At 47.7% G+C, this 26361-nt stretch overlaps 1 long non-coding RNA gene across 2 annotated transcripts; it reads right to left on the bottom strand.

Moving 5' to 3' along the window:
* Nucleotides 1-7761: 7761 nt before the first annotated feature.
* LOC309531178 lies at nt 7762-25125 on the bottom strand. 2 transcript variants are annotated; one of them, XR_014219121.1, is made up of 3 exons: nt 24884-25125; nt 17913-18001; nt 7762-7827 (listed from the first exon to the last, which is right to left on the bottom strand). It is a non-coding gene; the product is annotated as an uncharacterized lncRNA (long non-coding RNA). The 2 variants fall into 2 exon arrangements; XR_014219122.1 differs by lacking the exon at nt 7762-7827 and having other exon boundaries at nt 17846-18001.
* Nucleotides 25126-26361: the final 1236 nt, after the last annotated feature.

The raw sequence follows: 26361 nt of genomic DNA, 5'->3' as shown, positions 1-26361 counted from the left end.
TTCAGAGGACATCACACATCGCCGTGTCGGGTCCCCCATTTCTCTGGAGAAGCTGGCACCTCTGCCTCCTGGTTTCTCCTTTGGTCTTGACCTACTCTTTTGTCGTAATTACTGGCATCTATGCACAGCTCCAAGGCTCACTTCAGATTGTTAGCCCAGGCAAAAGCCTTCTTTTCAATAACTGTTCTACCTTTTTAAAGGTCCCTGGTCTTCTCAGAGGCCCAGGGTTTCTCTTAACTTCAGGAACCACTTGGTGGTCTCTAAGAGCTTGGGCACTCCTTTCATCACAGGACCTTGACCCGGAAACTACACTTAATCTAGAATGCAGCAGTTAGACTGGTGACTGGGAATGGCCGCAAGACCACATAACACTGGTCTTGAAAGACCTGCATTGGCTCCCAGTACGTTTCTGAGCACAATTCAAAGTGTTGCTGCTGACCTTTAAAGCCCTAAACGGCCTCGGTCCAGTATATCTGAAGGAGCATCTCCACCCCCATTGTTCTACCCGGACACTGAGGTCCAGCGCTGAGGGCCTTCTTGCGGTTCCCTCACTGCGAGAAGCCAAGTTACAGGGAACCAGGCAGAGGGCCTTCTTGGTGGTGGCGCCCACCCTGTGGAATGCCCTCCCATCAGATGTCAAAGAGAAGAACAACTACCAGACTTTAAGAAAACATCTGAAGGCAGTCCTCTTTAGGGAAGCTTTTAATGTTTAATAGACCACTGTATTTTAATACTTTGTTGAAAGCTGCCCAGAGTGGCTGAGGAAGCCCAGCCAGATGGGCGGGGTATAAATAATAAATTGTTATTATTGTTGTTGTTGTTGTTGTTGTTTCTGCAGTGTAGTGGTCCCTACTGTACTTGTTTGTCTTTTCTGCCCTCACCACTGGAAAAAACAGCCCCAGAAAATTCGCTATGCCTTCTTTTTGTCTCCTCTGACATTGTAGTAGTAGATAATATGCCGCCCAACTGTGTTGCCCCATCTACTCTGGGCAGCTTTTAGCAAATTATAAAGAATGCAATGGAACAGCAAACATTAAAAGCATCCCTTTACAGGGCTGCCTTCAGATGTAAGACAGATTTCCTTGTCTTCTTTTTTATCTCCTCTCTTTTCCATTTCCCTCTCTTTCTCCTCTTCACCGTGCCTCCACATTGCCTCTTTTCCCAGCATCCTTTCCCCCACTCCCTCCTCCCAGCACCTGCTTCTCACAGCTCCTCTTTCAAGATGCTCCGTCCGCGTCACTGACCCATCACTCCCCTTCCGTTTCTCCCATCTCACCTTCTCACCATGTCCTGACAAATTGTTCACCAAGCAGGTGATATATTTCTTGGGCTTTTCCATCCAAAATCCAAGTTTTCAGAGATCTTAATGTGTAGTGTTCTTGGAACCTTGATAAATGTCAACTGCTGACTCCTTGTAAAACATATCATGCCGTTGTTCTTGGGAGTTATTTTCTTCCAGTAACTTATGTTTTTTTGAAAGCAGATGGATCCACCATGCTTTCAGCTTAATCTACTTAAACCTGCCTGTATGCTAATGCCCATGTAAACAAATACCTCGGTGGCCATTAAGATGAAAGCAGATAATAATACTGGGAAGAGATTGTTTGTGACCCTTGGGACAGCAAACATAATGTTGAGCTTGGCATCATTAATCTTGTGGTCAGAAAAGCACTGCATCAGCATGTTTAATGAGGGAGTAAAATGCCAGCCATAAAAGTTTTCTTCTCAGAGAGAAAGACAAACATAAATCTCTGCAAGTTCCTGCTCTGCAAGATTTTAGTTTGAAACTTGCAGATTCTAAGGCATAGCTCGGCCACATAGCGTAACCACAAGCTTCAAATTTTGTCCAAAGCATAAGGTTCTACAGACTTCAGGTGTTCCTCCACATAGGAGACCATCTCAAGAACATGAGAAGAGCCTGGGTGGATCTGGCCAATGGCTCATCTGGTCCATCACATTATCATAGGATGGATGACCATACTTTACAGAGTGCAGTTCTCTATTTCAAGAGTTGTCGGTCTAAGAACCCTAAGAAGAGACCAGGAGTGGCAGGTGCCAGTGGTGAAAATAACACAAATGTGATCCAAATTGCCCTAAAAAGTCACAGGAAAAAATTACATTTCCCCAGTAATTTCAGCTTTGTTTTTTGAATGTAGGTGATAGATGTGATAGCTAGGGGGACATTGTCTGTACTCACCACCAGAAACAAGTAACAGCTGTGGCTTCCTTGTGCAGAAAGCAATACCATCTGCAGAGGTTGTGAGGTATCGCATACCTCACAGTGATAGCTTGCTGAGGGACAGGCGATAGTCTTTGGAAATGTATCAGGCCTCTCGGAGACTGATCAATTGTTTCCTGTCAGACTCCATCTGTCATTAGGAAGCAATCATTTCATTCCAGCCGCATAATCCCAAGGCTATGAATGGTCTAACCTGGATGATTTATCTGAGGTGAGAGAATTCAGTTCATCAGGGAAGTGTCTCAGCTAACATAATATTTGATGCTAAAAATGTGGGGAAATCTCCCTTTTGAGTTCTAGGTGATATATGAGGTGGATGCACTAGACTCTGGGCTCTGACGTAGGGCTGGCTGGTGGCTTGAGCCTAGATTTGCTAAATTCATTCTCTTCATATCTACTTCTGGAACATAGCGCCTTATGCCAGTTCAAACCATTGCTCATCTCTAGCCTGCTGTAACCTACCTACAATTCTGAGCATGAATATCCCTGCAGGTTCTCACAGATGTCTTTGCCACCTTCTTCTTCGGCGATCACTCGTAGTTGCGTAAGATTGTCTTCCATGAACGCAGTTTTCACAATGAGTCCGTAAGTGAATGTGGAGGCCAATTCTGGATCCACACGTCCTTCCACAGTGGGGACATAGGTTTCTGGGCAGGAGTTGATCATGGTGAACGTTTGCCAAGCGTGCCTTCCTCTTAACATGTTTCTCCCTTTGGTCCTGAGTTCAAGCATCTTCAAAGCCCATGGCACCTTTGGTAAAGGCTGTTCTCCAACTGGAGTGCTTGCAGTTGTCTGTGTTTATACTACATTTTTAAAGATTTGCCTTGAGAGAGTCTTTGAAACTGTTTTGTTGACCACCAGCATTACTCTTTCCATTTTTAAGTTCAGAATAGAGTAGTTGCTTTGGAAAACGATAATCAGGCATCCGCACAACATGACCAGTCCAACAAAGTTGATGCTGAAGAATCACTGCTTTGACACTACTGATCTTTGCTTCTTCCAGTACACTGGCATTAGTTCTCATGTCTTCCCAAGTGATGTGTAAAAATTTTCAGAGGCACCATTGATGGAACCTTTCGGTTTTTGAACATGCCTCGGAAATCAAACATGCCACACGGTTTCCTCTGAGTGCAGGATCGTGAGGCCTGGCTGTTGGCTGTTGAGTTTTCGGTTTTCGAACGTTTCAGAACTTGAATAGTCTTCCAGAACGGATTACGTTCGAAAACCGAGGTACCACTGCATTTGGGGAAATCTATGGGTGTTTAAAGTGGCATGAAACAGCCTTAAATGTATAGTATAGAAGTAACTTAAGATTCCATGGGAGTTGTTCTTGGGGGTTTTTTTTGCCACAACAAGACTAGCATAGCTACCCCTTTGGAAAGTATCAGTTGTATTTCCTCTTCCAAGAAGATGGGCACATTCAGGCCCAAATCCAGTTAAGCCAAAGTACTTGGCTTTAGACTAACGGAACTAATCTGACTTAAATCCTAGGACTTTAGCTTAGGACCCTGAGTTGTGGATTGGGTTGTTAATTACTCCTGATGGTAATCCTGAGGCTTCTATAACCTGGAGTAGTTTTGTCAACTGGTGGAGATAGAAAATGACTCCTCCATGACATTTGCAATGCCATCTGTTCACTGCTGCCTATTTCTCGTTCCCGCAAGATTAGGAATTGGCTGAGCACGGATTCATGGAATGGGAAGGGTGTATTGCTGGAACAGCAGTTTCTCACCCGCTTCACCTTCTTCAGGCAAGAGAGGAAACATTAGATATGAGTCGCAGGTGACTCAGAGGAGAATGTGCAGATGATTGCACAAGAGTAAAACCCCTCTGTGCCTGGCTTAAAGACAAGAGCCAACTGTTGACAATCCCCAACAAATTTAAAGAGGGATTACAGAATTACCGCTCCCCCTCCAAATTCTTTGAAACCTCTTTTAATCCAGGCCATTTGAGTCCTTTCCACTGGTGCTGCTCTGACCATCTTCTTCCTTGGAGGTTTTTAAGCAGAGGTTGGATGGCCATTTGTCATGTATGATCTAGTGCAGGGGTTGGCAACCTAAGACCCGTGGGCCACAAGTGGCCCCTGGGGGTCATTTAACCAGCCCATGGACCCCAGCCACCCGCTTAGGGACCCCCGCCACCCAATCAGTTGGCTCCCGTGCGCCGCACTAAACCGGCGCGGAGCAGAGCGAGGACTGCTTTCCGCAACTCTGGCCAGCTTCTCATTGGCTGCAGGAGCTTCCTGCAGCCAATGGGAAGCTGCGCACACCTCTTCTGCACCGGAAGGAGCGCCGGAAATAGCGTTTGCGCATGCATGCATGCGTGCGCGCACACGTACACACATTCTGGCCGACCGCAGCATCTGCAGGACCGTGAACTGGCCCAAGCCACAAAAACTTTGCTGATCCCTGATCTAGTGAAGATTCCTGCATTACAGGGAGCTGGATTTGATGACCCTCGAGATCTCTTCTAATTCTACAATTCTATCATTCTATCATTCTTCATCAGAACGTGAGAAGAGCCCTGGTGGATCAAGCCAAAGACCCATCTGGTCCAATGTTCTGGTCTCACAGTAGCCAACGAGATGCCACAATGGGAAACCCGAAGGCATGTCCTTAGTACAACAGCACTTTCCCCTGTTGGGATTCCCAGCAATTGAGAGGCTTATTGCCTCCAACAGTGGAAGCAGAACGTAGGGGTTTGGGCTAGTAGCTATGGATAGCCTGATTTTCCATAAGTTTACCTAATCTTCTTTTAAAGCCCTCCAATTTGGTGGCCTTCACTGCCTCTTGAAAGATCTAATTCCATAGTTCAGCTATGAGCTGAGTAAAAAAATAAATAAATGCTTTCCTTTTTCTGTCTTGCATCTTTCAAAATTCAGCTTCATTGGATGTCCACAAGTTCTAGTGTCAGGAGAGAGAAAGAGAAACTCGTATTGCCTTCTTGTTTGTCCCTTTGTTCCAAATCTATGGAAGTACCAGATCACAAGTTACATCCTCCATGTAATTCCACTGACAATAATGCGAACTGAGAACAACACAGGCTGCATCACACACAGGAAAATTTGTTTGCTTATCAGTTCAGGTGTCTTTGCGGGTACCAGGATAGTGCATGGGATTCATTTCACTTACAAATAAGCACACATTTACAACTATGTTCTGGGGGTGGTCCTACAAGGGTTTGCAATGTGACTCTGCCTGTGGAGTGATTTCAGTTGCACATCATTCAACAGTAACTGTTATTTATTTAGATTTATTTTATTTATTACATTTCTATACTGCTTTTCGTCTGAGGATCACGGGGCGGTTAAGAATATAAAAACACAGAAATACATAATGTAGTAATCAATACCCCGCCCCCACCCCCACCCCAATTTAGAAGGCCTTATATTATTTAACTAGCCAAAGTCCGAGGAGAAGATAAATGTCTTTTTGCTTTGCACTTAAAGATACAGTGGTACCTCGGGTTACAAACGCTTTGGGTTTCAAACTCCGCTAACCCGGAAGTAGTACCTCAGGTTATGAACTTTGCCCCAGAATGAGAATGGAAATCATAGAATCATAGAGTTGGAAGAGACCACAAGGGCCATCGAGTCCAACCCCCTGCCAAGCAGGAAACACCATCAGAGCACTCCTGACATATGGTTGTCAAGCCTCTGCTGAAAGACCTCCAAAAAGGAGACTCCACCACACTCCTTGGCAGCAAATTCCACTGTCGAACAGCTCTTACTGTCAGGAAGTTCTTCCTAATGTTTAGGTGGAATCTTCTTTCTTGTAGTTTGGATCCATTGCTCCGTGTCCGCTTCTCTGGAGCAGCAGAAAACAACCTTTCTCCCTCCTCTATGTGACATCCTTTTATATATTTGAACATGGCTATCATATCACCCCTTAACCTCCTCTTCTCCAGGCTAAACATGCCCAGCTCCCTTAGCCGTTCCTCATAAGGCATCGTTTCCAGGCCTTTGACCATTTTGGTTGCCCACAGCAGGAAGCTCCATTAGCAAAAGCGTCCCTCAGGTTAAGAACGGTTTCGGGTTAAGAATGGACCTCTGGAACAAATTAAGTTCGTAACCCAAGGTACCACTGTACAACGATGGCACCAGGCAGGCCTCCCTGGGGAGAGCAGCTCCCAAGTGGGGAGCCTCCACAAAAGAGGTCTGTTCTTCTGTTGCCACCCTCCGGACATCTTACAGAGTGGGTGCTCAAAGAAAGGCATCAGATGATGATTTCAGGGTCCGGGTCAGTTCATCTGGGGAAAGGCAGTCCCCCCTTAACTAAGGGAATGGTTTGGCTTATGTTCAGGCATGCAGTGGAAGGAGACAAAATCTAGCACTGTGTTCACAACAGGATGGATCCAGAAGAAAATTGGCTCATCTCCAGTTTTTAAAATCAAAACCCCTCAAAAGCTATTCCATTACTGCAGGGTTCTATGGTGTAAACAGCAACGTATGTTTGTCTGTGTCGTGTGTGTGTGTGTGTGTGTGTGTGATCAGAACTTGCTTTGTTTTTCTTCCAAACACGACGTGGCTAGCATATCATGCTCAACCCTCTTTTCCGGGTGTTTTTCGCAAATAAATTCTCTCAGGAAGTGCTATTTGTTTTGACAAACGTTTTTGAAATCTGTCATGTGGAATAATGAGCTTTCAAATGATGCACTCAGTGATCTAATTCGCACAGTATTGTTTCTGCTCTTTAAGCCGGGTAGCAGACATCTTGATACGAAACCCGGTGAAGGCAGCAAACTCGAACGCAGCCGCCCACCCACGGTGCCACTCATACCACCCGTTCTACGGATATGTGCCTGGCTGTGATGGCACAGGGGAGTGACTTGAGCTGCTGCATGTGTGACACGCAAGGCAATTCCGCCCATGATGCTTCTGGTCAATGCTCTCCATCCAGCACACATGGAAAGCTCGCCCCTTCTCTCTGAATGACACTGGGACAGTTTGTGGGGAGAGCTCTTTTTGAGGGCATTAACTTTCTGGGAAGGCAGAGACATTCTTACAGTATATTATCGCGTTCCCACCTGAAATATACTCTGAGGCGAGAGTGGATTTCATGCCTTTATTCAGCTCATAGCGGTGAGGAGGAATGGAAGTCCCCCCAAAGTATCTGCTTTATATACATTATTTACACAATGGGCTGCACATGATTGGCTAATTCCGGAATTCTCCTGTAGGCCAATCAGGTTGTGGATTCACTTCCATCTGGAGCTGGATTGGGTGGCTCCTGCAGACCAATCATACTGCTGCATTGTTCTAGGACCAATCAGACTGCTGCATTTTGGATCCTATTCAACTCAGTACATAACACCACCACAATAAGTAGCTCAAGTTGGCATACATGGCTCTCCCCAAATCTCCCTATGGAACTCCCTGCCTCTTGAAATTAGGCAGGAACTTTCGCTATAACCTTTTAGGTGCCTGCTGAAAACCTTTCTGTTTCTGAGCGCCTCCCTAGACTAGGGATATTGGGGAATTCCAGCAAAAACAAAAAATGGGAGCAACAATTGCCGCTGCTCACCTGTTTGTCCCGTGTCCAGAATGGAAGCCCATCCAGTCAGCATTCACTGCTGTTGTTGCTCTCATGCTGAAAAAAAGATACACACACACACACACACACAATTTGCATTGTGCTTCCTTTGCACTGGAACGAACAGGGTGGACTAACATGACGATAACACAGCACGCCTAATTTACGTCTGCTTGGCTGTGTTTCTCAGAAAGCAAGGGAAATGGTGGGCGGGTTTTTAAATAGCCGAGGCCAAAAAGCAACCTGCAAGCTTAGTGAGACCTCGGCCTGACTTGGGGTGCCTTGTTAATGGTGTGAGCCAACTTAGAACTGTAGAGTTGGAAGGGACGCAAGGGTCATCTAGTCCAACCCCTTGAAATGCAGGAACCACAGCTAAAAAATTCACCATCCAATCTCTGCTTAAAAACCTCCAATGAAGGTGTCAGGATGCTGTCGGCAGCTCCCGGCTGGTTGCCCAGGGAAGTATAAAGACAAGGAAAAGTTTCTTACAGTCCTTTTTTTATTTCAAACTTTACAGACAGAGGCTGTAATGGTGTTGTCCTGAATGAATCTCCCCCACCCCCCCTTCTCTCCCATTCATCGTTGTCGTCTCCTCCTCTACGGATGCTGCTAAATGTCCTCTGTCTTTGAGCTCTTTGCTCTCCTACTTTTAAGGCTCGCCAGGTTCTGGGAGATGGTGGGTCTGGAATGTTTTCTAGTGACAACGTGCCAGCCAGCTGCTGCTCTGGGTTTGTCTGCTCCTCCTCTCCCATTATTTCCCAGCTTTCCCCCTCATCTGCCTCTGAGCTGTAACCTCCTGCAAACCCCTGTTGTAAATCTATACTGTCTTCCTCTTCCTCCTCCCTGGAAGGGTCAGGATGGGGAGACAGACTCCACCATTTTTCCCCCTCTGCCCAGCCTCTGACCGAAGGAGAGTCCTTCCCCGAATCACCCTGATTCACCTTGTAATTTGGGGTACACACACACAGCTGATGCATGCCGCCCAGGACTTACAAAGCTAGCCCAGTATCGCCCACACAGGCTGGCAGCAGCTGGGCACTCAATCTCAAGTCTTTCCCCAGGACTGCTGCCTAACAGTGACTCTGGCACCATCTCCTATGCTCTATCGCTGCTCCAGGCCCCTTGTCTGATTATGTGAAGATCTGTTTTGCTCATTAATCAAATTGCCTGTGCAATATGTGACCCACCAAGCTGCTTGCAAACTCCTAGCACTGCGAGGTGGCCCACACAAACAGGCAGCGTCATTCAGCAATTGGTAAGTTGCAGTTCATGACCGATGAGGTGCGTTTGGCTGGAGTGAGACACAGATTTTGCAGCCCTTCCCACTCCTGTTCCCGGTGGTGATGATGGTGAGGGAACACTCAGCTACTTCTTGTGCTTATCCTATTTGCAAGATGGTTCGAGTGTGACTCATTCGAACGATGTGCACAGGGTTCCTCTGGCAGTCTGAACAAGCTCCAGTCCCTCCTGTGTACAACATGTTCTCTCCCAGATAACATCATTTTAACTTCATTCAAAAGCACATTTTCTGTCGCAAATGTCAAAAGGCAGCCTCATCATAAACTGATAGCGCTGTGTTGAGGGTTCACAAGTTAACAGTTTGGGCATGAAAGGGCAGCTTTCCAAGGCCCCACAGTTTCCTTGAAAGGCTCTCTCACTTTCTCACAGCTGTTAGCAACCTGTTTACCACCTTCAAAAAAACCCCCTGCACTTAAAATAAAATACCAGTGTCTTGGGGAGTTGGGTCAGCCAGTCAGGGAAGCTGTCATGCCGTGTAACCAATTAGATTTAGTTGTATGTTTACCTCATGATTTGGCTGTGATGATTGCAGTGCAGGGGGGCTGGTCTTAGATGGCCCTTCCAGTTCTACAGTTCTATTATTCTATGAAGCCTGGAATTATTCTATTGGCCTGGAAACGATGCCTTATGAGGAACGGCTAAGGGAGCTCGGCATGTTTAGCCTGGAGAAGAGGAGGTTAAGGGGTGATATGATAGCCATGTTCAAATATATAAAAGGATGTCACATAGAGGAGGGAGAAAGGTTGTTTTCTGCTGCTCCAGAGAAGCGGACACGGAGCAATGGATCCAAACTACAAGAAAGAAGATTCCACCTAAACATTAGGAAGAACTTCCTGACAGTAAGAGCTGTTTGACAGTGGAATTTGCTGCCAAGGAGTGTGGTGGAGTCTCCTACCTTGGAGGTCTTTAAGCAGAGGCTTGACAACCATATGTCAGGAGTGCTCTGATGGTGTTTCCTGCTTGGCAGCGGGTTGGACTCGATGGCCCTTGTGGTCTCTTCCAACTCTATTGTCAGGGGAATGATTAGCTGCTTGTGCTTAAAATAGTGCCCCTTCAGAGTTTGTGCGGCCCCACAAACCTCTGTGTGTGACAGAGCTCCTCAGACATGTCTGCTCTAGTCACTAGTAGAGTCTGACAGTGGCTGCCTGCGGAAGCGCTTCCAGCAAAGAAGTTCCTTAACGGAAACGCGTCTCCTGGACTCACGACGTGGCAGCTTCCGGCGAAGCAAGGGTCTCCCTGCAGTTGCTTCTGACACCTCCCCGCTATTTTCGCTGGACGTGTCTCTCACCCCTTTCTCTCCCCTGCTGTTTCCTGCCTGGGCTGCTGCGTCTCTCTCAGCATTACTGAGATCCTCCTCCAGAGACCCCTCGCTCCCCCTCCTTGTCCCTGCTTTAGCTGCTGACTCTCTCCCAGTCTTTGGGAGCCCTACCACCTCCCTTTCCTCTGATGTCAGTTCCCTGACATCCACCTCCCCTCCAGGGCCCCCTTCTCCCCCGCCCCTACTCTCTCCTCTGGGCGGTGAGGAGCTGAAACCCCGAAAAGAATCCTCTTCATCTTCAGACGTCTCGAACATTTCCCTCCATCGGTCTTCGTTCCGACTCGCTGAATCCTCCTCCACCTCGGAATCAGAGAACCCCTCCAACTCTTCTTCTTCGTCGGTGGTGGCGAAGTATTCCCTCCGGAACCTCGCCACTGGCTGGGGTTTACGAGGGAATCTCTGATGAAAAGTTTCAATCAAAACCTCGTCATCTACATCCTCTGCCCTGACCCAGGTGTTTTCCGACTCCGGCTCCCCTTCCCACATTACCAAATACTCTACTTGCTCTCCCTTCCACCTGGAATCGAGAATCTCCGCTACATGGTAGCTGTGTTCTTTTTCCTCCATAGCTGGTCCCCTATTGACCCTCCCCTCTCTGTCCCCTATATACGGTGACAGCAACGACCTGTGGAACACTGGGTGCAACTTCATGTGGTTCGGTAACCGGAGACTGAAAGCCACTGGGTTGACCTGTTGCGTGACTTCAAATGGGCCCAGTCTTTTGGGTCTTAACTTCTTACAACCTCCTTTAAATGGTAACCCTTGGGTGGACAGCCACACCTGGTCCCCCACCCTAATGCTTTCCCCTTCCCTTCTGGTTTTGTCTGCCTGCCTCTTATATTCCTCCTTCGCCCTGTTTAAATTAAGTTGGAGCTGGCGATGGATCGCTTCCATTTCTTCAACGAACTGTTCTGCGGCTGGAACGCTCCAGTTCTCCCCTTCCCCCCCTGGGAAGGCTCGGGGATGACACCCGTGATTAGCCAAAAAAGGGCTCATCCCCGTGGACACGTTCTCTGCATTGTTGTAGGCAAATTCTGCCAACGCCAGCTTCTCCACCCAATCATTCTCTCTGTCATTCACATAACACCTCAAATATTGCTGGAGGACACCATTAGCTCTTTCCGCCTGCCCGTTGGTTTCTGGATGACGGGCAGTAGAGAAATTCACCTCTACATGCAATAAGCTCATGAGCTTCCTCCAGAACCTGGAAGTAAATTGTTTCCCTCGGTCAGAAACCACCCTCAAGGGGGCGCCATGCAGCCTAAACACATTTTCCACAAACAATTTAGCGGTTTCTTCCGCTGTGACCGCATGTGAGCAGGCTATAAAGTGGGCCATCTTGGTTAACAGGTCTACCACAACCATGATGGCTGTTTTCCCTTTGGACCTGGGCAGATCAGTCATGAAATCTATTGCCACTGCCTCCCATGGCCTTTCCGGCGTGGGTAGTGGTTCTAATAAACCTGCCGGTGCCCGCCTCTCCCCCTTGGCTCGTTGGCATCGGTCACACCCTCTCACATATTCCCGCACATCTTCCCTGACCTTGGGCCACCAGAATTCCCTGGTAACCAGCCACATGGTTTTGTGTTGCCCAAAATGCCCTGCCGTGGGGCTATCGTGCAGTTGCTTGAGTACCTTTTCCCTCAATTCCCCTTCAGGTATGTATAACGCTCCCTTGTAGTACAACGCCCCATCTCTCTCCTCAAAACCCCCGGGTTTGTCTCCCTCCCTCCTGAGACCCCTGAGTTTGTCCTGGGCGTATTCATCCTGCACCGTTCCCTCTACCAGTTCCCTTTGCCCCACCAATGCCGCCCCACACACCCAGCGGTCCTCGGGAATGACATGGGTCTCTTCGGGTGCACCCTCTCCCTCCAAATATTCAGGTTTGCGTGAGAGAGCGTCCGCCCTAACGTTCTCCGGGCCTGGTACGTAACAAATCTCAAAGTTAAATTTGGAGAACTCCTGGGCCCATCTCAACTGCCGTTGGTTGAGCACTCGCGCAGTTCTCCAATACTCTAGATTCTTATGGTCCGTGCACACTTGCACCTTCTGTTGTGCACCAATTAGCAGGTGCCTCCATCTCCGGAAGGCCTCATAAATCGCAAGAAGTTCCCGGTCGTACACCGTGTAGTTCCTCTCGGATTTGTTCAGCTTTCGCGAAAAGAAGGCACACGGTCGCCACTCTGACCCCTCCTTCCCTGGCTGCAGAAGAAGCACCGCCCCTATGGCTCTGTCAGAAGCGTCTGTTTCGACCCTCAGCTTTTTTTGTAAATCCACATGTAGAAGTTGTTCATCCGAGGCGAAGGCCCTTTTCAGTTCCTCAAACGCTCGCTCCGCCTCCCCCGTCCAAACAAACTTCTTTTTACTGCTGAGACAGTCCGTGATGGGCGCCGTCAGGTGGGCGAAGTTTCGGATGAACTTACGATAAAAGTTTCCAAACCCTAGGAACCTCTGCACATCCTTCTTGGTCTTGGGTGTTTTCCATTCCAGCACCGCTTGAACCTTGCCGGGGTCCATGGCCAACCCCTTGTCTGACAAGCGGTACCCCAGGAATTCCACCTCCTTGGTATGAAACTGACACTTCTCCAGTTTCACCCACAGTCTGTTGGCTTGCAGCCTGCTCAACACTTCTCTGACGTCTCTCACATGTTGCTCCTCATTCTCCGAATACACCAACACGTCATCTAAGAAGGCCACGCAATTCTTGTAGAGCAAAGGCCCCAGTACGTGGTTCATGAAGGCTTGAAAACACGCGGAGCCTGTTTGTAATCCAAAAGGCATAACGAGGTATTCAAATGCCCCCAAAGGGGTGAACATGGTGGTCTTCCATTCATCCCCTTTCCTTATACGTATCAGGTTGTACGCCCCCCTTAGGTCCAGCTTTGTAAAAATCTTTCCTTTTCGCACCCTGGTCAAAATATCATCAATCCTGGGCATAGGAAAAGCCGCCGGCTCTGTCACTGCATTTAGGCGCCGAAAGTCACATACCAACCTCGGCTTGTCCGTGTTTTTTTTATCCACAAAAAACACTGGGCTACCCCCCGCTGCCTTGGACTCTCTGATGAAGCCTCTCTTCAGGTTCTTGTCAATGAACGCTCGCAACTCCTGCATTTCCCTGTCTGACATGGCATACAACTTGCCTACAGGAAGCTGTGCTCCAGGGAGTAAATTGATCTGGCAATCAAAGGGCCTATGCGGGGGTAGTTGGTCAGCTTCCTTCTCGCTGAACACGTCGCTGAGATCAGCATACTGTGGTGGCACCTTCCCCTTCTCCATTACTTCAGTCCCTGCTAGGGTGGCTTGGGCCCCTGCTGACCCCTTTTCCCCCCTGCAGTGTTCTAAGCAATGTGCTGAACCGAAGGAAACCACTCTTTGATGCCAGCCCACCAGCGGATCATGTAAGGCTAGCCAGCTCATTCCCAAAATAATGGGAGCGCCTCCCAAGGTGGCCACATTAAACGCTATCAGTTCTGTGTGCCTTGCCACCCTCATTATCATTGGGACGGTCTGCAAGCTGACTCCTCTTCCCAACAGTTCCCTGCCATCGATCGTGGTCACCTGCAGGGGGTTGCTTAAAGGGATAGTCTGTATCTGATGTTCAGCAGCAAACTCCTTGCTCATAAAATTGCAGGAGCTGCCTGAGTCCAACAGCGCCTTTATTTTTAGGGGGTGTCCATTTTGCAGCTCTAGCGACACTTCAATCACTAGAGCAGGTCGAGGAGCTTCTGGCACGGGCACTTTCACTGCTCTTTGGCCTGGCTGCAGTGCCCTGACTCTGGCAACCAGGCGTTGGCTTTTACCTGCTCCGTTTCTCCCTGCTCTTCCCCCTCAACTGCTCCCACCATCCCTTGCCATTCCTTCCTCTGGGGGCAGACTCTGGCAAAGTGGCCTGGCTGTTGGCAGAGATAGCATTTCCGGGCTCCCTTTCCCTCCTTCTTCGCCCCCTCACTGGGCTTTGAAACTGCGCGCGCGCGGGCTGTTCCGATTTCCATCGGCTCTGCCGGCGGGAAAGCTGGCTCAGGAATGTCTGGAATGCGTAACTCCTTCCAACGTTCCCCTCTCCCTTCCCGCCTCTCCAAGGCTCTTGCCTCCTGGCGCGCTCCAATTGTCAGCGCAGATTTGGTCAGCTGATCCATAGACACCGCCCTGGGGCTCCTGGCCAGCTCGTCCTTCACAGCTGAAGAAAGACCTTCTTCAAATAGCATCTGAATTGGTGCTGCCGATAAATCCCACCCCAATCTGTGAATCAGCATGGTAAATTCAGTCCAGTACTCACGGACAGATCTGCTTCCCTGCTTGCAAGCCATTAGCTGTCTGCGCACCACCCCTTCCTCAATATCGCTGGAAAACATGATATCCATTGCACGAAAGAATTTCATAGTGTCCTTTAGGATATCGTTGTGCGTTGCCATCAGGGGTCGAACCCAGTCCCGCGCCCCCTTCTCAAGATGCCCAATTACGAAAGCAACTCGCGATTCCTCATCAGGGAACTCATCAAACTGCACATTCAGGGCATATTGCATCTCAGTCCTAAAGGCATGGTAATCCTTGGGGTCCCCCCCAAACTTCTGCACCAATCCTGGTACCTTTCTGGGGAACTGAGTGGTTCTCCCCTTTTTGTCAGCATCCTGAGCCCTTCTCTCCTCGAGCCTCGCCGTCTGCAGCGCAAGTTGGACCTCCAACGCTCGGTATCTTTCTTCCAAGCTTGGACCAGCTCCACCCCCTGCTCCTCCGGCTCCGTCTCCGGCTGGGTCGCTCATGATGCTTTCTCCTGCACAGGCAGCGTACAGAGACTGTCAGACTGCTGTCAGGGGAATGATTAGCTGCTTGTGCTTAAAATAGTGCCCCTTCAGAGTTTGTGCGGCCCCACAAACCTCTGTGTGTGACAGAGCTCCTCAGACATGTCTGCTCTAGTCACTAGTAGAGTCTGACAGTGGCTGCCTGCGGAAGCGCTTCCAGCAAAGAAGTTCCTTAACGGAAACGCGTCTCCTGGACTCACGACGTGGCAGCTTCCGGCGAAGCAAGGGTCTCCCTGCAGTTGCTTCTGACACCTCCCCGCTATTTTCGCTGGACGTGTCTCTCACCCCTTTCTCTCCCCTGCTGTTTCCTGCCTGGGCTGCTGCGTCTCTCTCAGCATTACTGAGATCCTCCTCCAGAGACCCCTCGCTCCCCCTCCTTGTCCCTGCTTTAGCTGCTGACTCTCTCCCAGTCTTTGGGAGCCCTACCACCTCCCTTTCCTCTGATGTCAGTTCCCTGACATCTATGATTCGATGATTCTGTGATTCTATGAAATCAGAATGAGGGTAGGAACTAATGTCCTCACTCTAAAAAGGCTTTGTGATAAAGCCAAGTAATCACATCACAAAGTCAGTCTCGTGCTCTCTGAGAAGCTGAACATCTTCTTCTCTGTTCATATCTTTCCCTCCACCACCACCCCAAACCATTACTGAAAGGGAGGCTCTTTTTCCGCGTTGTGAAAGCTTCTATGAAAAGCACGTCATGTTTCCACTCAATCATATTCTTTATACTTAAAAAAAAAAACCTAACCTGTATTCATTTTGCTAGTTCTCAGGTCATGTTTTGACCACTTAAGAATGCTGCCACAAGACACATGAATTGATTCATCCTTTTGATTGATTGATTGATTGATTGATTGATTCCTTCATCACACAGTGGGGTTTTATTTATTTTACTGAATGTCTGCTGGCGTTGTCACCTGAGAAGGGATGTTCATTGCCATTGGTGCTGGACATGGGATGCAGAGCTGGCCTCTTGAGCAATTTGCACCCATTGATACTGGGTCCATGCAAGTGATGCTGCTGGCTGATTACTGAGAAATATTGCCTTGAGTCAAGAAACGTGTTTTTGGAGGATTTTCCTAGAGCCTTTCAACTTGTGCATTGTCTCCTACCATGACCCTTGTACAAGTGGTAACCTGATGTTTTTGTAAGATAGATTGGATGCTAACTTATACTGACTCAGACCATGGTCCATCTAACTCAGTACTGTCTGCACTGACTGGCAGTGGCTGTCCAGGATTTCAGACTGGGTCTCTCACTGGAGATCCCAGGGTATGAACCAGGGACCGTTTTTATGCAAGGTAGATGTTCTACCATTGAGCTATGACTCTTACACTTTCTGTTAGGATATAGAGAGTTGGAATCTAGATAGCAATTTTGTGTGTGTGTGTGTGTGTGTTTGGATCAGGTTGTAGTCTTGTTGGGCTGTGTATGTGATAAAGGGGAACCATACCAGGGTGAAGGCATCTTCTATTTGTCCCCATGTCAGTTTCAGTTTGTTGGTTAGTTTATTTTATAAGGCCATTTCCCATACTATTTGATACCATTGGTCCATGCTTACTCCTGACAGATCTCTCCAGTGTTTGGCTATGATGTTTCTAGTTCCTGAGAGTAGGTGGGTTATGAGCTCTTTGTGATGTGAGTGGGCATTATTATCTTGGAAGATGTTAAGTAGAGCCAGTTCTGGGGTGACTTCTAATACTTGCTTAGTTAATTTGCATATTTCTTGTATGATTGATGTCCAGAAGAGTTGGATTTTAGAACATTCTCACCACATGTGGAGGTATATGCCTGTGGAGGTGCTTCCTCTCTAGCATTTGGGTGAGGTTCCTGGGTGTATTAGCGTTAGTTTCTGTGGTGTTAGATACCACCTGTAAGTTAGCTTCAGAGTGAGTTCTTTTCACTGATATGGATTTAAAGGGAGGTTTAGACCACATTCTGGTCCGTTGGGTGGGGTTAATCTCATAACCTATGTCATCCTCCCATTGTTTTTGGATTCCATCGAGGGGGTTTCTATATAGCAATTTTGTTGACTATAGCAAGTTAGGTAAGTGAATTTTTAAATCTCTAGGATGAATTAGGGGCGGGAAAAGTTCTTCCAACCTTGCCAGATTTCAGCCCAGAGCAAAGGAACCTACACTCCTTCAGATGTTGCTGGACTCTTAACTTCCATCAGCCCGGCCAGCATGCCCAATGGTCAGGGAGGATGGGAGCTTTGGTCCAATATTATCTGGAGAGACACCAACACCCCCAATCCTGCATTAGCAGAAACCCACATCTGAAACTCATCCCTGGGCTGGTGTGTTATCCCCTTATCTCACACACTCCCTGAAGACTGCTTATTTTGGACTTGAGAGGGAAATGTGTAAAAGTAGCCCTTGTTTGCTTTCAGAGTTAACAAAGCTTCACACAGCTTATTCCCACCCCACAGATCTGGCTCTCTGGGGCAGCTTGTTGTGTGAGATGGCTTGGCCCGGTTGCTTTCCTTCCCAGTGACCCATCCTAAACCCCAAAGCTGTACATTTCAATCTCTGCTTCCTCAAAAACAAAGCAAACCTCCCAGCGAATGTGTTTGCAGCCAGTGGGAGGCTGGGATTGTTGCTTTTTCTCCCAGGCCTCCCTTTGATTTACCGATCCAAGGACGCAGCAGACATGAAGGTCCTGTCGGCTTGGTGTGACTTTATATACATAAGAATGAGAAAGGAAAACAGCTCACTGCCACCCACTCTAAAGTTGCATCTTCAACACAGACAGGAAGCCGCAGCAGAAGTTGGAAAGGCGTTTCAACGGTGAGTTTTCTTGGAACCTGGGGCACCTGGAAGCAATCATAAACATGATATGAAATGTTAACCTTTCCTCCCTTGTTCTCCTCTTGATCTTACTCTACTCTGTTTTAAACATTAGCACCGTTGGTGAGGATTAGTCCCAAACAAAGCAGTGCATTCATTCTCCCTCCTTGTTCCGTTTGAGAAGCTAGGCGACAAGGCTTGGCAGTCGGAGACAAGAAAGACATCTCTTCAGGTTGGCTTTTTGTTGAGCGATTCATTCCGCTGAAGAGTATTGTTCTTTCAGCTTCTTCTTCAACGCAGCCAAAGGCAGCAGTTGGACGAGGTGGAATTATTCCAGCAAATCAAATTCTGAATCTGTCTCTCCCATTGATTCTGCAGGAGATATCGGAAGCAATGGATCTGCAACGGAGGCTTTGTTTTTCTGTTTCAGGCAAATCTCGTATTTAATTTGCCCTCTGCCTTTTCGGTAATGCAAGCTCCCGGAGCAAATTAGGTTCCCTATAATGAGACACGAGTAGACAGCTTCCTAGCGGAAGTCCATGTCCAGACAGCAAGGCCTAGAAATGAATAACAACACATGGTCCCCATTTCCAGCCTATGTTGACCAAAACAAATGATCAATCGAAACGCAGGAGCCATATAAATAAGGATATTATAAGATCACCACGTAAAATGAGAAAGGCTTAGAGAGTTTAAAAGAAAAGAAAACAGAGATGCCGCCAGGGCTTGGGTTTAGATGCAAGTTTTGGGAAATACAAAAAAGTCAACCTTAACATAGGTATAAGCTGCCTTATACCAGGTTATTTGTCTATTTGTCCGTCTAGCACAATATAATTTAATGGACAGTGCTTCTGGGTCTTGGGCAGAACATCTTTTAACAGCAAGTCTGTCAGTTAGCTTCGTCAGTTAGAGAAAGTTATGTTCATTTTATAGATGTGGGACATGGCGTTAGAGATTTTTTTTATGAGGGACCACCCTAAACCCTAGAAATTAATAAATGGTAGGATTTTGATTATTTGGGGTGTGAAAATGACCTGGCCATTAAGAAACAATAGGGGGCCAGTGGCGGTCATTGGACAGGCAAGAGAACTGTCCCTCCCCCTTGCCCTGATGTGTGGACAGAGACGGTGTGAGGTGACAGGAAAAGAGAGCTATTGAGCAAGCATTGCTGGAAAGAAGAAGAAGAAGAAGAAGAAGAAGAAGAAGAAGAAGAAGAAGAAGAAGAAGAAGAAGAAACAACAAAGACTGGGATCCTGGGATCCATCTTGGGCAGGTTGGCTGTAGGCTGGCTGGGAGAGATGCCTTGGACCGCAGGGCTGCTCTGCAGTGGGGGACAAGCCCCTCTTGAAATGACCATGCTGTAAGATCTGGACTCGCTCCCTGCAGGCTAAAGGTGTAAATAGGTGAACAAACCATATTTCTTAAAGCTACAACAATACCCTCCATGTCTCGGTTCTCCAAAGGACCACAGGCCCTGGAACCCCTTGGGCTCTTGCCACTGCTTGGCAGAGAGAGGGGGAAACATCCAACTTTTCAAACAATATATATATGGGTGTTTGCTTGCTAATGTATTTTCTGTTCTAATTTTCTTTCGTTGAATCTGCAACTTCATGCTGAAAAGAACACATGGCTCCTGGTGTTAAATACATGATGTGAAGGGACTATGGAATATCTGAGGGTCCCATATCCTCCATTTCCCTCTTTTTTTATTCCTGCCCCTCCTCGTTCCCCCACCCGTGCATTTAAAGGCTTGGGGAACAGCCAGTGAAAACAGTTCAATTGCAGACTAATGCAAATATAGTACAGAGAGATAATTCGTGATCTGAGTTGAAACAGGGAAGGGGAACATGTGTTCCCTTCCAGCTGTTGTGGGGCTCCAGCTCCCATCGCCCCAATAGTCAGGGATGATGGGGGTGGCCCCCATGGATGAGTTACAAGGGACCATTTTGAGTGTAGCAGGCTTAATGCAACACTGCAGAGAGACAGCAGCCATGTTTAGAAAGGAAGCGCGGTGGCCGTCCTGTGGAACTTTTGCATCTTTCATGATGTTCCTTCTGCAGAAAATGACCTCCCGGTGTCCTTGGGAATGTATTTCTTCATGCAAGAGTTCTTCTCTTGCTTGAGATGTGCTCCCTTCCATTCTGTTTCCAGCTCAAAAGACATCATTCCATGTTGGGATCTCCTCGGTTCATCTGCTAAAATGAGCCTGTAGATTGTCTGAATGAGACATAGACCCAAACTGGCTGGTGCTGGATTGCAGCTTCCTCCTCTTCATGCTCCAGCTTGTCTGGAGGATTCAGACAGAAAACAAGAACGCCGTCAACATTGTACGCTGAATAGCATAGCAACCCTTTGCTCTGCCACCACAGTTGGAGGCAGTAAATGATTTCTGAATAGCAGTTGCCAGAAAACACAAGGGGAGAGGGTGTTCTCCTGCTCAGGGTCCTGCTTGTGGGGTTGGCCACTGTGAGAACAGGATGCCAGACGCTTGCATTTTAGTTGGGGAGGATAGGTTTTATTTTGTTTTGAATGAAAACTGAGATTCTCCACAACCCTTCCCGACTAAAATGCAAGGGGCCGGCCATTAAGATTGGCGAAAAATCTTCTAGCAGGTAAAAGGAATCACATAAGGGAGGCAAAAACATCTCAGTGCTGTGAGCGATCATCTCTTTCTCTAATCTATTATTTCATCCCTTTGCATTACATTCAGGTGCCTGTTGTTGTTTAGTTGTTCAGTCATGTCCAACTCTTTGTGACCCCCTGGACCAGAGCACGCCAGGCACTCCTGTCTTCCACTGCCTCCCGCAGTTTGGTCAAACTCATGCTGGTAGCTTTGAGAACACTGTCCAACCATCTCATCCTCTGTCATCCCCTTCTCCTTGTGCCCTCCATCTTTCCCAACATCAGGGTTTTTTCCAGGGAGTCTTCTCTTCTCATGAGGTGGCCAAAGTATTGGAGCCTCAGCTTCAGGATCTGTCCTTCCAGTGAGCTTTCAGGGCTGATTTCCTTAAGAATGGATAGGTTTGTTCTTCTTGCAGTCCATGGGACTCTCAAGAGTCTCCTCCAGCACCATAATTCAAAAGCATCAATTCTTCGGCGATCAGCCTTTTTTTATGGTCCAGCTCTCACTTCCATAGATCACTACTGGGAAAACTATAGCTTTAACTATACGGGCCTTTGTTGGCAAAGTGATGTCTACCTGCGTAGAAACACAACCCATATTGAGCCTCACGGGATTGGCTTGCACATCAAGTGAAATGACATACATGTCATCTATTGTAGCTGGGACAAATTGAAATGCTCATGTGCTGCATTCAGCTCGCTGGGCCCCACACTATGCCCACCTGCCGGAGCATGTGCTCACATCAGTACAGTTCACATCAACCAAGCTGGTGCAATCCAGATGTTCTGCAGTTCATCTCCCAACAGCCTCATCCTGTACAGTCCCCAGCGACAAACTCATGAATTCACCATTCATGTAAAATAGCTTTCCCAATCTGGTGCCTTCCAGATGTTTTGCATGACAACTCCAATAATAATAATAATAATAATAATAATAATAATAATAATAATAATAATATACCCCACCCACCTGGGTGGCTTCCAACACATATAACAAAACATAATAAAGCATTAAACATTAGTAGTACCAATCTGATACAATATAAAAAGTCACAATAACTTTAAAATAAACAACTTATTTATCTGTCCAGACACTGAGGTCCAGCGCTGAGGGCCTTCTGGCAGTTCCCTCGCTGTGAGAAGCCAAGTTTCAGGGAACCAGGCAGAGGGCCTTCTCAGTAGTGGCACCCGCCCTGTGGAACGCCCTCCCACCAGATGTCAAAGAGATAAACAACTACCAGACTTTTAGAAGACACCTGAAGGCAGCCCTGTTTAGGGAAGCTTTTAATGTTTAATAGACTATTGTATTTTAATATTCTGTTGCAAGCCACTCAGAGTGGCTGGGGAAACCCAGCCAGATGGGCGGGGTATAAATAAATTGTTGTGGTGGTGGTGGTGGTGGTTGTTATATCAAACAAAGCAACATTCAACAATCCATCAGAATCTAATAGTAAACAGTAAAATTTAACATCAGCAATAGCTTGCTGAACGAGGCCAATGGCCCATCTAAATTAAGATTACCAGACATCCCCGTTTCACAGGGACAGTCCCTGGATTTACAATTCAGTCCCCATACAAAATGCACTGAAGTTGAAAAGTGTCCCCAGGTTCATTGAAAAAAACCTGGTAACCTTAATCTAAATTCAGCATCCTGTTGTCACAGTGGCCAACCAGATACCTGTGGGAAAACCCACAAGCAGGATCCGACCACACGAGAGCCTTCTCCTCTCCTGTCGTTTCCAGCAAATGAAATTTAGAAGCATCACTGCCTCCAATTGTAGAGGCAGAGCCCAGCCATTATGGCTTGTAGCCATTGATAGTCTTGTTTTTAATTTCTGTGTGTTTTTAACTTGCGAACCACTCTGATATCTTTTGATGGAGGGTGGTATTTAAAACTAATAATAATAATAATAATAATAATAATAATAATAATGCAGAATGCAGCTACTGGGACTCTTGGCATCGCACTAAGCTGGAGCTGCCCTGCTGCCTCTTTAGAGATTACTCTGGAAAGATAATAATCATTTTCTCCTCACAGCTTAGTAGCCCTGCGGCGATAACGGACTCTTCCCTTCAAGCAGCCAGGATTTTGCAAGTGCGTTTTGCTGCTGCCAGCGTGTTCCAGTGGGGACCTTGAAAGCCTATTCTCTGGGCAGATGGACTGCTTTCGCTGTGTATCACTCGAGAGCCTGCGGGAGTCGGGATGCAGAAGAAGAAATTGGCTCTGGATGTTCCTTAGCGTTCTCCAGAAAGCGAGAGACAGATAAAGAAGCCTGGATTTCTCTGCCTGACCTAATTTCTCTCCCATGCAAGGGATGGCATATCTTGCCGCTTTGCCGCCTGGCTTCGCCCCCTCCCTGGCTTTCCTGCTTCTTATTATGTACATCAACCTGGTGCCCTCTGGCTGTTCTGAATTATAGCTCCCATCAACCCCATCCCCTGGGCTGGGCCTGGTGGGAGTTGTGGTCCAAAGCAGCCGCAAGGCACCAGGTGAGGAAAGACTGTTTTAGACCCTAACAGATAGCTCAGTCAGTTAGAACATGGTGCTGATAACACCAAGGTTGCAGGTTCGATCCCTGGGTGGGACAGCTGTGAGCGTGCACCCATATTGAGCCCACGTCTTCAGCGCTTGCATGGGCTGGGTGTCGGGAGCACCTTCTCTGGCCTTCCAATCACAGAAACACAGGAGGAGCAGAGCAGCATTCCTGAGGAATAGCTCCTGGTGCAGTGGACCCACATTTGCTATTGTGGGCACCTCAAAAGCAGCAGAGTAACGGAAGCAAAGCTGTGGAGGTTTTGTTGCATACCTAATTGAAATATACTCGGAGTCGAGTGTGGATTTCATGCTCTTTATTCAGCTCATAGTAGTGAGGAATGCCAGTTCCCCCAAAATGTCTGCTTTACATACATTATTTACACAATGCGCCCTACGTGAATGGCTAATTCCGGGATTCTCCGGTAGGCCAATCAGGTTGCTGATTCACTTCCAGCTGGAGCTGGATTGGGTGGCTCCTGCGGACCAATCAGACTGCTGCATTCTGGATCCTATTGTTCTAGGACCAATCAGACTGCTGCATTCTGGATCCTATTGTTCTAGGACCAATCAGACTGTTGCATTCTGGATCCTGTTCTTCTAGGACCAATCAGACTGCTGCATTCTGAATCCTATTGTTCTAGGACCAATCAGACTGCTGCATTTTGGATCCTATTCAACTCAGTACATAACAGTAATTTATTTCTACTGATTAAACAAATAAAAGAATATAACATGTATGAGAGAGAGCTCTCTCATGCTGCCATCTTGTCTCTAGCTAGATCAAAGAAAAACCGGCACAGTGCTAGGGAAGGAAGCCTGGAAGAGTAGTCCCACCGCCCCCCCCTTTCTCACAGACAGGAAGCAAAACAAACATGATCTGGTGATCTTTGCGATGGGAGGGATGAAAATACTGACAAGCTGCACATTCCTCATTGCAGGGGGTTGGACTAGGTGATCCTCAGGGTCCCTTCCAACTCTACAATTCTGTGATTCTATGATTCAGTCACACTGGTGGAGCCATGCCGAAATGCCCTTTCATTTCACCACCAGCATGTCAGCAATGTCAATTGGGAAGGCAGAAAGACAGGCAATGTGCAGTGAAATGGGGCCGGGCCTTGTTGGTGGTGGCACCACCCGAGCTTCTCACTGTGCCCCCTGTTTTCTTTTCCCATAATACTTCCAATAAGTAACCTTTTAAAATGAACCATGGAAAGAGAAGAAGGGAAGTCACTGATATCTTAAGGATGTACAATGAGTATTTTAAATTGTAAAGCAGAAAAATTTAATAAAAAATATATTAAAGAGAGAGAGAGAGAAAGGCATTCACAGGTGGATAAAGGTAAGGGCTGTAGCTCAAGGGCAGAGAATCTGCTTTGCATGAAGTAGGTTTCAGGTCTGATCCATGGCATTGCCAGGTAGGGCTGGGAATACCCCCTGCCTGATACCCTGGAGAACATTGGACCTTCTGCATGCGGAGTAGATGAGCAATGGTCCTTCCTGATGCTCCATCGAGCCCTGCAAGCCAGTGCAGGTCAGACCAGCAGCTGCAAGCTCCATCTGCCTCCCTGGAACAAGTTATCCAGCTGTTGATCCACAAGGACACAGTTGCTCCTGAGACAGGACGTGCCGGTCCTCTCCTCCAGGCTAGTGGGGGTTCATTTCCTGGCTATTGTCATGTCCTCCTCCCTGCTGTCACAAGCAGCTATTAAGCAATCCAGTTACCTGGCAGGAAATAGCTTCTTAGGCTCACCTTGGACTCACCCTGGCGATAGACGCAAGCATCCCGCATATCCGTGACATCTCGGCGGAGGAGGGAGCAAATTGCTTTTCAAGCCAAAGCAATGGCAATTATTAAAAGCATCGACCTGAATGAGGGTCGATGTTTTCATCTGAAAACAAAATCATTCACAATCTGCTGTTTGCTGCCATCCTGGCAAGCCCCCGCGCTGTGACGACTCAATTTGTGTGTGTGTCACTTTCCCAGTCTACGTTCCACCCTGCCTTCCTCGTTCCTTGATGAATTGTGGCTTGTAGCTATCAGTCTGGAAATTCCAGGGAGAGGTAACATCCTACCAGCCAAAGTGAAAAAGATAGAAAAGATAGGCATTGAACTTCCTCGAATTGTGCAATACCTTTATCCGCAGTGAGTCTCCTCTGCTTCAGTAGCTCACTTTAACCCCCCCCCCAACCAGGTGGGCCATTGGCCTCATCCTGCAGTCTCTTCATGTGTTTTTTGTCAGCATCGCCCTTGAGCCAGTGCCACCAACTGGACTCACACACTTCAGCCCCGACTGGGCCAGGCAAGCTGGGTAGCACTTCCAGAGACCACCTTCTGCACAGGAACAGGTCAAAGTGCTGTGGACTCACAGCTTAGAGTTGTGAGCACCGGATTTACTCCAATGAGAAGACAGTCGTCGTACAGCAGAGTATAGCAGAGCATAAACGACTTGGAGAGCAGCTCTGTAGAATATCTTCTTTATTCTATCTACAACTATAATACACAACTATGTACAGAGCTAAATGGGGTCTAAGCGAAAATGCTGAACCGCACTTAGTGTCTGCAGCTGCTCTTAGCAGCAACCTTATCTATACACACGATCTCTCCCTAACACTCAGTCTCTCTCTCCCTCTTTGACGTGAGGCTGGAATAAGTAGTAGAGAGCAGAAACCGCCCCCTCCTCTCTGGAGAATCAGCAGAGAACATCAGCAGATTCTTGGATATGGGAGGGGTGAAATCTCCTCATTTTTATGTTCTGGGTCCCTTCCACCTTTTTGTGCGATAAGAGATCAGAATCTAATCAACTCTTTTGTTGGTGTTACATAAGAAGACAGAGCAAGTGATGGAACCCCCATTGCCTTCCTTGCTCTCTATCCTATTTATTTTTATTTTTATTTATTGCATCTATATCCCACCTTTTTGTCCAGGGAGCTTGAGGTGGGGTGTGTGGTTCTCCCTCCCCTCATTTAATCCCCACAACGACAACACTGTGAGGAAGGTTAGGCTGAGAGGTAGTGAGCGGCCCAAGGTCACCCAGTGAGCTTTGTGGCTGAGCGAGGTTTTGAACGCTGGTCTCCTGGGTCCTAGTGTTAAACACTAAACCAGGGGTCAGCAAGGTTTACCTTGGCTGCAGCAGCGTAGCGTGGGTTGTCAGCACCCGGGGCAAGGCAAGTAATTTGCGCCCCCTAACCTGCCGCCGCTGCCAGCTTCTTCTTGCTGCTGCCTGGTCT

The sequence above is a fragment of the Podarcis vaucheri genome, assembly GCF_965113315.1.
Source record: "Podarcis vaucheri genome assembly, chromosome: 1".
Classification (NCBI taxonomy): domain Eukaryota; kingdom Metazoa; phylum Chordata; class Lepidosauria; order Squamata; family Lacertidae; genus Podarcis; species Podarcis vaucheri.
The sequence above is the reverse complement of the archived record's forward strand: the minus strand, read 5'-3'. Positions and strand labels throughout refer to the sequence as shown.